The sequence below is a fragment of the Mus caroli genome, unplaced genomic scaffold (assembly GCF_978045245.1).
Source record: "Mus caroli unplaced genomic scaffold, Mus_caroli_1 scaffold_11, whole genome shotgun sequence".
Classification (NCBI taxonomy): domain Eukaryota; kingdom Metazoa; phylum Chordata; class Mammalia; order Rodentia; family Muridae; genus Mus; species Mus caroli.
Genome location: NW_028227266.1, coordinates 42,339,620 through 42,353,991, shown reverse-complemented (window position 1 = coordinate 42,353,991; position 14,372 = coordinate 42,339,620). Strand labels below are relative to the sequence as shown.

General features: G+C 48.4%; 1 pseudogene; it reads left to right on the top strand.

The window, feature by feature from the left end:
• Positions 1-1,970: 1,970 nt before the first annotated feature.
• Positions 1,971-2,084, top strand: LOC115031984 (U6 spliceosomal RNA; annotated as a pseudogene).
• Positions 2,085-14,372: the final 12,288 nt, after the last annotated feature.

Below are 14,372 nucleotides of genomic sequence, written 5' to 3'. Positions count from 1 at the left end.
AGCTGCCGAAAGCCATCCGCTTTCGAACCCTGTCTTAACTTCTTACCTCCTGCTCCCATCCTGTCGTCTTCCCTTCACTGGTGAGCTGCCTTCCTCCCTCCCTCTGGCTGAAGCCCCTTGACAGATAAATGGCTGCAGGGAGGCGGAAGTCTGGATTTTGAAGCTACTTGAACAGTCTCCACTAAAGCTTGTCCCAGGGGTTCCAGCGCAGTAACCACCTCACTTGACTTTCACTGCTTAGAAAAGAGACCTACCCATCTGAAGCAGAGAATTCTATAGCCTCTCCAGCTAGGACAAGGACAAGGGTCTGAGTTTCTGGAAACCATGACTTCACTCCCACCCCCGGACTGGACACCCTCCCTCCGATCAAAATTGGCCACCAGTTCTACTAAGAAAGACTCCATCTCGGGGAGGTACTTCACATTAGGCAGGAAGTGGTTAAGAGCGCTAGGTGAAAGCCAGGTGAGGCACCGCCCATCTTGGCCTCAGGTGAGAGTAGGTGGGGTCTTGGAGGAATACTGACCTTAAGGGTTGTTTTTACTGTCCCCTAGTGGTTATGTCTGGCTTAACACCCACTTGCTAAAATAACGTATCCTCGCTGGAGATGTTGTAGACTGGCTAGAGAGCGCCTCCGAGATATGGAAGAAGTCCCCACAATCTTTGCCCTGCAATCCCCACTCATCGGGCGGATTCAGCCATTTCCAGATCTACACGGTAGGATTCGCCTTATGGTACTCAAGTGCAGCGCTACAGAGCAGAAGGCGGAGGTCTCTCCTCCGAGGTTCTCCATCTAATAGAGGGGATCAGAAGGAAGAACCTTCCCTTTGCTACGTCCTCTTTTGTGCCCCAGGTCTTCTCTGACCTCCCAGGCTTGGCATCGGATGCAAATTCAGCACTAGATTCCAATCTCCTCGGCTTCTCTTCACCTTCATTTCCCTCTGGCCAAGTTGTCTGTCTTCTGGATGTCTCCACCTTGAAGGATCTAGCAGCTCAGTCACTTCCGCCTCCTGGCAAGGCTGGGACTCTCTATGCAGAAGCCTGCGGGGAGCAAAAGCCAAGGGTTTAGAAAGGCTGGTATCTCATCCTTTCAGAGTTCTGAGAGTGGCTTGTTTGTATTGCTGGCAACTGAACCTGAGCCTAGTCTCTCAGTGCTAGGCAACACTTTACCACTGAGCCAAATCCCTAGCCCTCTTCTTCCTCTCTAAAAATTGAAAAAGATTCTCCCTAAAGTTGCCCGAGATAGCTTTGAACTCACTCTAGCCCAAGCAGGCCCTGAACTTGGAATCCTCTTGTCTCATCCTATCAAGTAGCTGGGTTCAGGCTTCCGCCATCATAGCCAGCTCTTCTTGTGAGTTTTGATAACTCAGTCGTCTTCTTCTTCTTCTTCTTCTTCTTCTTCACTCCTTTTCTGACCAACTCTTCCTTCTTAGTCATTCAATAAATATTTACTGAAGACCTATTATTTTCCAAGCTCTGGACTGGACACTAGAGATTTATATTGGTGATATGACAGGTATGGTCCCTTGTCTTTACACAGCCAACAGTCTAGCTAAGGGCAGACAAGATGCTGACAATTACAATTCAGTATGAGGGTGACTTAGGCTGCTCCCAGGAAAGATCCTTGAGCTAAGCATGACCAGGAAGCAACATCTTGACTTCTGTGGATCTCAGGGAGACAGTATACATCTGCTAGAAGCCATAGCAGGAGAGTTCTACCAGAGAGATTTCTGAGGTTGCCCTCTCTATGTTCTTCAAGGAAATAATAAATTCTCCCAAGGAAAGACTGGTCTGAAAGGCCCCAGCCTAATCACTTTCCAGGCCTGTTTCTTCAAATGTTAAAAAAGAAAGAAAAAAAGTGAGATGCCCAGTGGGTAAAGGTGCCTGTTGCTAAGTCTGACGACCTGAGCTCCATCCCAGAGACCTGCATGGCAGAAGGAGAGAAGTCTCACAAACTGTTTTATGGCATGTGTGTGGAGACAGAACCTCCCACCCCCATGCCCAAATAAATAAAAATGTTACAGAGAAGATTAGCAGGGCCCCTGAACAAAAATGACACACAAAGTCTTTTTTTTTTTTTTTTTTTTTTTTTTGAGGCAGGGTTTCTCTGTGTAGCCCTGGCTGTCCTGGAACTCACTTTGTAGACTAGGCTGGCCTCGAACTCAGAAATCTACCTGCCTCTGCCTCCCGAGTGCTGGGATTAAAGGCGTGCGCCACCACGCCCAGCATGACACACAAATTCTTTTTGGTTTTTTTTTTTGTTGTTTTTTTTGTTTGTTTTTTTTTTTTGTTTTTTTTTTTGTTTTTTCGAGACAGTGTTTCTCTGTATAGTCCTGGCTGTCCTGGAACTCACTTTGTAGACCAGGCTGGCCTCGAACTCAGAAATCCGCCTGCCTCTGCCTCCCGAGTGCTGGGATTAAAGGCGTGTGCCACCACGCCCAGCATGACACACAAATTCTTAAGACATTCCTCTCCCCCAAACCTGAGGACAGAGTTCCTCTGGGTAGGCCTGCCTGTTCTGAAACTTAACTCTGTAGACCAGGCTGGCCTCAGGCTTAGAGGTCTGCCTGCCTCTACCTTCTGAGCCTGAACATTCCATTTAAAAAAAAAAAAAAAGGAAAAAATTGGGTGAATTTAATTGCAAGTGCATCTCTATTATTATTTATATTTATCTTGAGATTGTATTTGTTCTTGTGGGTGTTTTGCCTCCGTGTGTCTGCACACTACTTTGTGTGCAGTGCCCATAGACACCAGAAGAGGGCATCAGATCTCCTGCAACTGGAGTTACAGACATTGTAAGCTTCCACCTGGGTGCTAGGAAATACACCCATGGCCTCTGGAAGAGTTGCCACTACTCTAAAGCCACTGAGCCATCCTTACAGGTCCATAAGTGCGTCATCACCCTGAAGAAAACAATTCAGGAATGGACTTGGGTTGACTTGGCTGTTGGTTGGTTTCATCTGTTGTTTGGGGGGAAAGAGGCCTTGTTATTATGCAGGCCTGACTGAGCTGGTATTCACTATATAGCCCAGGCTGGCCCCAGGCTTTCTTTTTTTTTTTTTTTTTGGTTTTTCGAGACAGGGTTTCTCTGTATAGCCCTGGCTGTCCTGGAACTCACTTTGTAGACCAGGCTGGCCTCGAACTCAGAAATCCACCTGCCTCTGCCTCCCGAGTACTGGGATTAAAGGCGTGCGCCACCACGCCCAGCTGGCCCCAGGCTTTCTACAATCCTTCTACCTCAGCATTTAAAGGGGTGCAGTTATGGGCATGTGCCCCCACACCCAACTGTGGGATTGTTTTTTTTTCTTTTTTCTTTTGTTGTTGTTGTTGTTGTTGTTTTTCTGAGACAGGGTTTCTCTGTATAACCCTGGCTGTCCTGGAACTCACTTTGTAGACCAGGCTAGCCTCGAACTCAGAAATCTGCCTGCCTCTGCCTCCCGGGTGCTGGGATTAAAGGTGTGCGCCATCACGCCCGGCTTTTTTGTTTGTTTGTTTGTTTAATGTATGTGAGTACACTGTAGCTGCCTTCAGACACACCAGAAGAGGGTATCAGATCCCATTACAGATGGTTGTGAGACATCGTGTGGTTACTGGGAATTGAACTCAGGACCTCTGGAAGAGCAGTCCGTGCTGCTCTTAATTGCTGAGCCAATTCTCCAACCCCAACACACTTGGCTATTTCGAGAGAGGGTCTCACTATGTAGCCTAGGCTGGCTCCAAACCAAGTCCACCTACCTCAGCCCAAGTTTCAGTGATACAGATATCCACCACCACCGCAACAGACACTAGGAAGGAAAATCACTTCATCGAATCAATACAAGATTCTTTTTGAGATAGGGTCTTACTGTGTTGTTCAGGCTAATCTCGTACTCCTAGAGTCAGGCCGTTCTCCCAAGAGCTCAGACTATGAGAACATTCTCCCTCCAAGCTCCCACGGGGTTTCTCTGTGTAGCCCTGGCTGTCCTGGAACTCACTCTGTAGATCAGGCTGGCCTCGAACTCAGAGATCCTCCTGCCTCTACCTCCTGAGTGCTGGGCTTGAAGTTGTGTACCACCAATGCCCAGCTTCACTATGGCATTCTTAAGCCCAAGAGAAGAGCTGATGGTGTCACCCTACGTAGAGTGCCTGCCTAGCATGTTCAGGGCTCTGAATTTAATCCCCGGTACAGCTAAACCTAAAGATAAACCTAAGAGAGGCTGTCAGAGGCAGGGTCGCAGAAAAGGCTGTAGCCACTTTCCTTTTCTCGTAGAAAATGGCTACGTGCTGCTCAATGTGCTCTTCTGCATAGCACTATACAGGTGTCATTTTGCAGAGAGAGGGTTTGCAGGGTGCTGAGAGATCACATGGCTGGCAGGGGATAGCTGGGAGATGACCCAGCCTTCTGGATCTCCATCCAGACTCTATCCACGACACCATGGCAGAGTTTGCTTCCAACTTTCCATTGGATGTCTTCCTGTACCTGGCTCCTCTCCCCATGGGGCCTTCAGAGCTGCAATGGCAGCCTTGACCTCCTTATCTGGATCCTTCCCAGAGTGTAGGGTGCCAGGGCTCCCATCACTGCACCCCTCTTGTCATGGGCCTATTTATATTCCTGTAGCTCTCCAGTTCATTTTAAGGCATCACTGGATTCTAGAAGAAGCCCTGGGCCAGGCAGAGACCGAGTCCCAGCCATTCCTAAACAGCTCTGTGATTTCAGACAAGCACATCTTCTCAGGCCTCATAAAGATCTGTCGCTGGGTGACGGTGTGGCACGCCTTTAATCCCAGCACTTGGGAGGCATAGGCAGGCAGATTTCTGAGTTCGAGGCAAGCCTGGTCTACAAAGTGAGTTCCAGGACAGCCAGAGCTATACAGAGAAACCCTGTCTTGAAAAACCAAAACCAAAAAAAAAAAAAGATCTGTCAAGACCACTAACCAGGTTCTAACTCCTAGGGTATTTGTAACTTGCTGCCCCAGGTTAGGAAGTGGCTCTAAGAGGCCTGGCATGGTGACACAAGCCTATAATCTCAACATTCAGGATCAGGAGTTCAAGGCCAGGGTCAATCAAAACTAACTTGGGTTATGTGATACCTCGTCTTTTATCTGTTTTGTTTTAAGACAGGGTTTCTCTGTGTAGCCTTGGTTCTCCTAGAAGTACCTCTGCAGACCAGGCTGGCCTTAAACTCACAGAAATTCACCTGCCTCTGCTCCCAAGCGCTGGGATTAAAGGCATGCGCCACCAGTGCCCGGCCATTGGCACCATGTCTTTAACAACAATATCATCAACAAAAATATACAGCAGGAGGCCAAGGAATGGGCTGATATTTCTATCTTTCTGCAGCATCCCACAGCCTCAGGGCCATATCTGCAGTTATCTGCAGGGTTAGGGCTCTATTTACTGAGTCACCCACACTCTGGACTCATTTGTGGCCCTGTGAAGATTATGGGACATGTGAGCTGAATATATGTGAGGCCCCCATAACTCAAATACTAATACTTGCAGAAAAGAATTCCAGTTTTGGGGACTGGAGAGAAGGCTCAATGGTTATGAGCACTGGCTGTTCCAGATAGTGGCCTACATTCACCTATAAGTGCAATCCCAGATTATCTGCCACCCTCTTCTGGTATGTATGGGCACTGCACACAAAGTGGTGGACAGACATACTTGCAGGCAAAACACACATATGCATTAAATAAAAACAAATTAAAAAAAAAAGAATTCCAGTTGCTATAAATTATTCTGGTCCTCTCGTCACAACCCGCAGCTACACTTGTACACGTCTTTCTCCCGTTCTGTTCTACCCCGCAGTCATCAGCAGCACACTGCAAACAGTAAGCCACCCAATTCCTTACTATGTGGAATGGGGGTGCCCCTCAGGTTTTATTTTCCTTTTTTTCTTTCCACCTTATTCCAAGACAAAGCTACTTTCTCATGCCTGTTTCATCCAAACTCTTAGCTCCTGTCCTCTCAGCTCTGTATTACAAGAGCCCCGAAGAGCTAGCCAAGACAAGGTGTTCCTACAACAGGTAAAGGATAAAGTTATCTTGATAGGGAGAGAAGCAGGCAGGCTGGGAACATCAGAGATCAATAAGGCTTTGTTGTACTTGAGACATGGTCTCCTGTGTATTCCTTGCTGTCCTGGGTCTCTCTATAAAGACCAGACTGGGCTCCAATTCAGAGACCCACCTGTCTCTGCCTCTTGAGTGCTGGGATTCATGTGCCACCACACCTGGCCTTTGGTGGTGGTTTTTTGAGACAGGGTCTTGCTAGCCTCAAATTTGTCTATAGACCAAGCTGGCCTTGAACCTGAGATCTTCCTGCCTCCACTTTCAGGAGTGCTAGAATTATAGGTGTGTACCACTATACTGGCTGACCAGTACATTGTTACCCAATAATAGTTAACTCAGGTACCTGGCCTAAATGTAAAATGGGGACAATGATGGAACAATAAAGGATGCTGAGTTCCTAGGTAGCATCTATACAGGTAGGTTTAGAGGACTGAGAGAGCAACAGGAGGGACCAGGAGCAAAACCAGAAACAACCCCAGATGTCAGTGGGACTAGACCTCAAGAACAAGCCGCCAGTTCAAATCCTTTCTGACGCTGAGCTTCCGAGCAATTTCTTTGGCAAGCAGTACTCCAGAGCCATCTTGAACATCTCCAGCAATGGGGAGCTTTCTGCCTGAGACAGCAGCTCCCCTTAAGCGCAGGGGTCTGCCTTCCCTTCCTCTGAGCTGAACCCCGGCTCCCAGTGATCTCTACCCAACTGGACTTCACACTTTGAGCTCCCTCTACCTCATGGGTCATACAGTGTGAGTCTTAGTTCACAGCCCTCCACATAGTTGAACTTTAGTGGTAACCAACCCTTCTCCCCAAAAGCCCTTTGAGACAAAATCTCATGTACCCCAGTCTGGCAGCAAACTCAGTCAGTTTACAGCTGAAGATCACAAGATCTTTAGAGGGAGTGGAGTGGGGGGAATCTACTTTTTAGAAAAAGATTGTTTTTTAATGTATATGAGTATTTGCTTGTGTGTCCCACGTGTGCCTACTGGGCATCTGATTCCCTAGAATTCGAATTGCCGACAGTTGTGATCCATGTAGGGGCTGAAAACAACCCAGATCCTCTGCTAGAGCAGCAAGTGCTCATAACCACTGAGCCACCCAGCCCCTTGCCCTGTTTTTTGGAGAAAGAACCTCTCATTGGCTGGGCTGGCCAGCCAGTGAGCCCAAGGATTGCCTATCTTGGACTAAAAGCATGGATCACTGCAAACAGGCCTTTTGTTTAGAGTCTATGGGGGTACCCCTCAGGTTTTATTTTCCTTTTTTTCTTTCCACCTTATTCCAAGACAAAGATACTTTCTCATGCCTGTTTCCTGGCCTGGAATTCTCTATGCAAAGATTAAAAAAAAAAAAATTATGCACTTGGGAGGCAGAGGCAGGTGGATTTCCGAGTTCGAGGCCAGCCTGGTCTACAGAGTGAGTTCCAGGACAGTCAGGGCTACACAGAGAAACCCTGTCTTGAACTCCCCCCCCAAAAAAAATTATGTATATTTGCCTGCATTACCTGTATGCACAATGTCCACAGAGGTCAGAAGAGGGCATTAAATCCTCCTGACCTTGAGTTATAAATGTTTGTGAGTCACTGTGTGGACTGGGAACAAAACCCAGGTCCTCTGAAAGAGCAACAAGGGCTCTGAACCACAGAACCGTCTCTCCAGCCCCTCGAACCAACTCACTGTGTGTGTGGGCAACTCAGAGTCCTCCCTCCCACGTGCTGGGATTCAAAGGTGCGTGCCTGAAAAGCCAGCTCAAGGCATGCTTTTTCAAAGATGGATTCTGAGGATCCAGATGTTCCAGGTGTGGTAGGCATGCTTGTAAAGGAGATGTTAAGAGGCTAGGCAGCCAGGGCTACATAGAAAGACCCTGTTTTGGGGGAAAAAAATCTACTTTGGTGTGTGTGTGCGTGTGTGTAGGCACAAATGTCAAAGTGCATGTGGAGGTCAGAGGACAGTTTGTGGAATTGGTTCTCTCCTTCTGCTTAGCTTGTATGATTCCCCACCCAGCAAGGCATAAAGCTGAGAAAGGTAGGTTGGGGGGGGGGGAACACACTGCTGATCCCAGCACAGGAGCCAGAAGCAGGCGGATCTCCGTGTGAGTTCAAGCATAGCCTCGTATGCAGGCCAGACAAGGCTACAAAGACTCTGTTAAACAAACAAACAAACAACCACAAACCAGGTATGGCGGTGCTCTCAGTAATTCCAGCTCTAAGATGCTGAGGCAGGGTGGTCAGAAGCTTATTGTTGGGTCGCAGAAGTGACTCGTCAGTAAAGCACTTGGCTCTCAAATCTAATGAGAGAGGGGACAAAGAATTTTAGTTGATAGAGATGAAGACAGGCAGGTGGCACACAAATGTTGAAGTTCATACTGTTCAGGCCACATTGAAAAATATTAAGATACATGCAGGAGACACTAGGCAAGAGGGACCGTGATCAGATGAGCCTCCAGGTCTACCCTGAGAGTAAGGAATGAGAAAGGCTCAGCAGCCTTCTGACTTGGGGAGAGCCATGTGAGGACAGTGCAGTGTAGAAAAAAAAAATAAAAAATAAAACAACACACTAATTTTGGAGAGTTCCAAATCTGGATTTGAGTCTCAGCTCTTTGGCTGACTAGCGTGAGTGAATTAACCACTCTGGGCTCCAGAGTCTTCTTGGAAGGTGGAATAATAGCTATCTGACCAAGTATCCTGAAGATGAAGTGAGGAGCCATGTGTAAAGTGGCTAGAACACAGTAGCCGCTCAGGAAATGGTAAAGAAAACAGAGCGTTAGGGAGAAAAGGAGAAAAGACGGGACTAAGACAGGTCTAGCTTCTGAAGTGTGTCTACACCTGTAGCCGGTCCAGGTCTGTCTCTGGGATGTTGGTGACTACATGGAATGACTTGTGGGATGTTTGATGAAGGGTTACATCCAGAGCAGTACCGTCCCCAGAAGCCCTGGAAAGGAGAACGGTAGGACCACATGCAGCATCCCTCCAGCTTCGTATCTGAGAAATGAGATACTATACCCCTCCCAGGCAGGGCCTCATGTAGCCCAGGCTGTCCTCAAACCTCACGTTTGGAGAATGACCTTCAACTCCTGATCCCCCTACCTCTACTGCCCAATGACTGGGATTACAAGCGTGCACCACCATGCCTGTCCAGAAAAGTCCTTATTGACAGGTTATACGATGATACAGAATCCCATTTCTCTGCTACAAGGTTAGAGGATAGTGACAGGGAAATCCAGAGGGGTGATGTGGAACAGGCAATTCATGTCTAGGATCCCCACATTGGGATATGATACTAGTACCCAACCTGCCCCCCAAATCCACCTCCAAAGATACGATCAATGAAAGAATGGAGATGCTTAACTGAAATTTGAAGAGAAAGAAATCAGAACCGGCTCGGCTTGGGGGCTGTGACCCATACTGGTGTTGGCTGAAAGGCATTGCTGAGTGTCTCCAAGGGTGAGCCAGAACACCCTCAAAAGAAGGTTGAATTGACTGAGCACAGGAACAGAACTGTGCCATGCTGCTGCCCTGCCCCCCATGTCCTTCCTTCAGGTCAGAGTGCAGTCAGCTTAAGGTGGTACCCTCCACCCACACACCAGGGCAGCAGACCTCTGCCCAAAACCCACTGGGATCCAAACTCTGTTCCCCTGAGACTCTCCTCTCTGTCCAGGAGGGATAAGAGTTCTTGCCTGCCCAAGAGACCCCAGCTGGCTGCTGCAGTTTTCGACTTCAGAAGGGAGGGGTGAGAAAGAGTCCCGAGAAACAGATCTGCACAGGGGAAGGACAGAGGGACCTGGGGGAACTGAGAGAGGAGACAGGTGAGCACCTTGCACCAACCGAGGATGAGAAAAGAGAGATTGAATTGGGGAGGGGGGGCAGAAAAAAAGATTTGCTGAGAAGCTGATGAAGTGCAACTGAGAAAACTGTTGCCATGGTGACAGGTCCAGAGGAGGGAATAGGAATATAAATCGGATTATGAATTTTAGGGATCTGGTATGTGCTGGAGTGGGGACTGAAACCCCAAAGGCAGTTCTCCCATTACTGGGCCTTCTTACTCGACTTCCCTCAGCCTGTGAGGAATACCTATCCAGCTGTCACACCCAGGCCAGAAAAGCAGCACCTGCGGAGGGCTCTGAGCTCTAGCATGGAGGGAGACAGACTACACCTGCATTCTTACCTCAGGGGTTCCTGGCCTCTTGCAGCACCCATCTTCTTTCAGAGCCCCCAAAGAACCCCAAACAAGTTCGGAGGAGATGAGCTCATTCTAAGCATCTACTACTTATCAGGCACCATGTTAGGCTCTCTGAGTCTCCTATTCTTTTGCATCACCCCTGACCTGTAAAGTGGAGATTACAACTTCTGTTCACAACCTGAGTTCAAGGTCAGGGCTGGACCCTCTGCTCCAGCTCATTCATCCCCTTCCCAGCCCTCTGCTTACCTCAGGAGCCTGCATCCTGACCTCCAGCTTTCCTTTTACCCTGAAGGTGGGTCGCACCCTTGGGAGCTGATCAGAGGGTGCACTACTTGGAACCGACTGCCTTCATTTTTGTATGCCATAGACAGAGGCTCAGGGTTGAGAGCTCCGTGGGAGGCTCAGGGCTACTATGCGGGCTGGCTTGGGGAAGTGGAGAGGAGGGGACTAGGTTCAGAAACTCCTGGAGCAGGAAGAGGGTGCGGCAAGCACAAGCCAGGCTGTCTCGAGCAGTCGAGCAGTCGTGAGAACTCAAAGCTTGAACCAGGGCACCTAAGGAACCAGGGAAGCAGCAGGCTCCGGTGTGTCAGTAAGAGTGACCAGGGGGTGATGTATGCCTGCAGATCCCGCTGCAAGAAGTGGTGGCAGGGACAAAGCAAGGGGGAGGGACGATTTCCCCTATCCCTATCCCTTGGGCTTCTGTACAAATAACGGCTTTGCAAAGGGCACCAGTAGCCAATGTGCACGTCAAGCAAGGTCTAGGGATGCAGAAAGCCAGCTTCAGGTTTGTGGCCTGGGCAGCCATGCCAAAACCACCCATCAGCTTCAGGAGGCTGGGAAAGGAATCAAAGCATTATTGACCTCTTCCCATGACTCTCTGCTCTTCTTCCTGGTGGTAACCTTGACTATCACAGCTATAGGTGGGCTTGGGCTACACCCCAACTGGAAAGTGGTGGTGAGGGCTCAGAAACCGCTAGACCTCAAGAGGAATTACAAACGGCAGTTCTTGGGTCCCTAGGCCACTTGGCTGGAGATGGAGTCCTACTGTTCTTTGGCTATGATCTCTAGGATCTGCTCCCTTCTGCTAAGGCATTCAGGTCTTCTCTATACTCCATCCACATCCCAGGAAGGCTCCTGAATCTCCTTTCCTGTGCCCATCAGAGGTGCTGTCTTCCTTACTTTTTTATTGCTGTGAAGAGACACTTTGGGGCTGGTGAGATGGCTCAGTGGGTAAGAGCACCCGACTGCTCTTCCAAAGGTCCAGAGTTCAAATCCCAGCAACCACATGGTGGCTAACAACCATCCGTAATGAGATCTGGCGCCCTCTTCTGGGGTGTCTGAAGACAGCTACAGTGTACTTACATATAATAAATAAATAAATCTTTTAAAAAAAAAAAGAGACACTTTGATCAAGGCAACTTATAAAAGAAAGCATTCGATTAGAGACTTGCTTACAGCTTAGGCTTTTGAAAACTCAAAGCCCACTCCCAGGTACATATCTCTTCCAACAAGGCCACACCTCTTAATCCTTCCCAAACAGTTCCACCAACTGAGGACCAAACATTCAAATATATGAGTGTATGGGGACCATTCTCATTCAAAGCACCACAGGGCCTTAGAGAATCTTAGAAACTATATGACAGGGCTTAGGAGGGCAGATCCCTCTCTGAGCTTCCTCTGATCCTGTCCTCCCCAGGCTGTCTGGCCTCTTGGACTTTAGGGGGCCCTAGGCCCATCTCCACACAGCCATTTCCTCTTCAGTATCCTCTTGCCCAAGCTAGTCCTTCTTGTTTACATGTCTCCCAGTACAAGCTGTCGTCTTGCACTACCAGGGATCGAACCTAGAACGATGTGCAGGTTAGGCCAATAAACGCTCAATCAGTGAGCCACAGCCTCAGCCCGAAGAGCTCCCCGATGGCTTCGCCTTGCCAAAGCCAGGAGCAGATTTCAAATCTCTCTGCTTCCCCTGCTGCTGTTGCTGCCCCAAGTCCTCTCTGCAGGCTTTCTTCTTTGAGTACCAAGGAGAGCAATCCCTCCTGCTCTTTTCTCTTAAGGAAGCTTCACAACCTCGTTTGCAAGCCTCACTCTTCCTTTGTCCACAGACGTCAAGGTTCCCTAGGCTCTTGCCACAGCTTACATGCTCTCCCTGAAGGCTCCCGCTGGCCACCCTGTGACTGCCTGCCTTCTTCATAGACCACACACCCACTTACCTGCCACATGCCTCAGTATCTTCAGGCCCCTCAATCAGCGAGTCTAAAACAGAACATTCACCTCGACTTCTCTGAACTAAATAAGAGATCTGCCCTTGGTTGCCAGGGCCAGGACTGGAGACACCCCTGACCCTCCTCTCCCCTCTTCTATAGCCGAGCCTACCTAGCCTCACTCACTCTAGATCCTGTCATTTGCTCCCCACCCAACCCCTTTTTCTACTAGCTTCCGTCTGGAAAGTGATCTCAACAGCCTCTAAAGCCGGGCAGTGAGTGGTGGCGCACGCCTTTAATCCCAGCACTTGGGAGGTAGAGGCAGGCAGATTTCTGAGTTCAAGGCCAGCCTGGTCTACAAAAGTGAGTTCCAGGACAGCCAGGGCTACACAGAGAAACCCTGTCTCGAAAAACCAAGTCTATCTGGTCTCAGCTACTTCTTCAGTGATTTTTTTCCAGAGTCCATTCTCTGACTTTGCATCTTTACAGTTTTCTCAGCCTAGAACAATCCTTCTCCACCCCTCACTTCATGCTGCTAATTCCTACACTTTTAGCTCTCTACTTCTTCTGTTTCCTCTAGGAAGTCCTTCCAGATACCCCCACTCCAGTCCATTTAAATTTCCTCTTTGGCCAATTATATTTAGTTAAGAGAAATTCCTCCTTGGTAAATCGCCTACAGAGAAGTCCAGCCTTAGTCTCCTGATACTAAAGCAAGGACAGTAGTTCCTTGCTGCCTGCACTGCACATCTACGGTCCCAGCTGCCCCGGAGGGCTAAGGCTAGAAGAACCTCCTCTTTTAAAATATAACGTTCATAGTAATTGAGATTACCCATCCTGTCCGTTCAGTTTCAGAGAACCTTAAGTATAGTCAGTGCCAATGAAGAGAGTGGACCCTGGAAAAGTGGCTTGTCACCACCAGTACAGCCTTTCTCCAGAGTCTTGGGAGCTTTAAAACCCAATTCCCCTAACGGTCATTTCAAACTTCTTTGGCCCCAAGATCATCTCCCCACTGGGTTTTTTATTTCACCAAAACAAATCAGAGGCCTTCAGGAAGAAACCCCTGAGGTTCTTAGCCCCTGCTTCCTGCCTCTGTCTCCTCTGCCTCCTGCCTTTTCCACTCAGTTCCCCCAAACACAGCATCTCCTAGCAGGCCTGCCCCTTTCCCTCCCTCTTCAGGGAAACATGACTCTTATGGATAAAGACTAGACGTCTCTAAGCATAGTCCTGATCTCCATCTTCTAGAAGGCTTTCATCCATTTTAGTCCTGTCTTTCTTATCTCTCTTCTTTGTATTTTTAAATATTTCCCTTGTTATTTGCTGTTACTTATTTCTAGATAACTCTTTAAAAGATTTATTTTTAAAAGTGTGTGTGTGTGTGTGTGTGTGTGTGTGTGTGTGTGTGAATGTGCAGAGGTCTGTGGAGGCCAGAGGTATAGCATGCCTCAGACGCTAGAATTGCAGGTAGTGTGTGCTTCGCAGTGTGAGTCTGGACCTGAGCTTGGGTCCTGTGGAAGAGCAATGTACTCTCTTAGCTGATGGACCATCTCCCAGCCCCATGATATGGGGGTTTTGGTTGGTTGGTTTGTTTTGGTTTTGAGACAGGATCTCAAAAGTCCTGGCTGGCCTGGAACTCAGAGGGATCTGCCTATCTCAAAGAGCTTCTCCTATATTTATAAAAGTGATACAGGGATGGAGGGAGTAAGATGGCCCAGCAGATAATGGCATCTGCCACCAAGTCTGATGACCCAAGTTCAGTCTCTGAAACTCACATAGTAGAAGGAGAGAACTGATTCCTTCAAGTTGTTCTCTGATTCCCACAGACATTGTGGCCTGCATACACCTATACACCACACACACACACACACACACACACACACTAAATAAATAAATACAAACATACATATATAATACACACATACATATGCACATACATATATACATATGAACACACATCATAC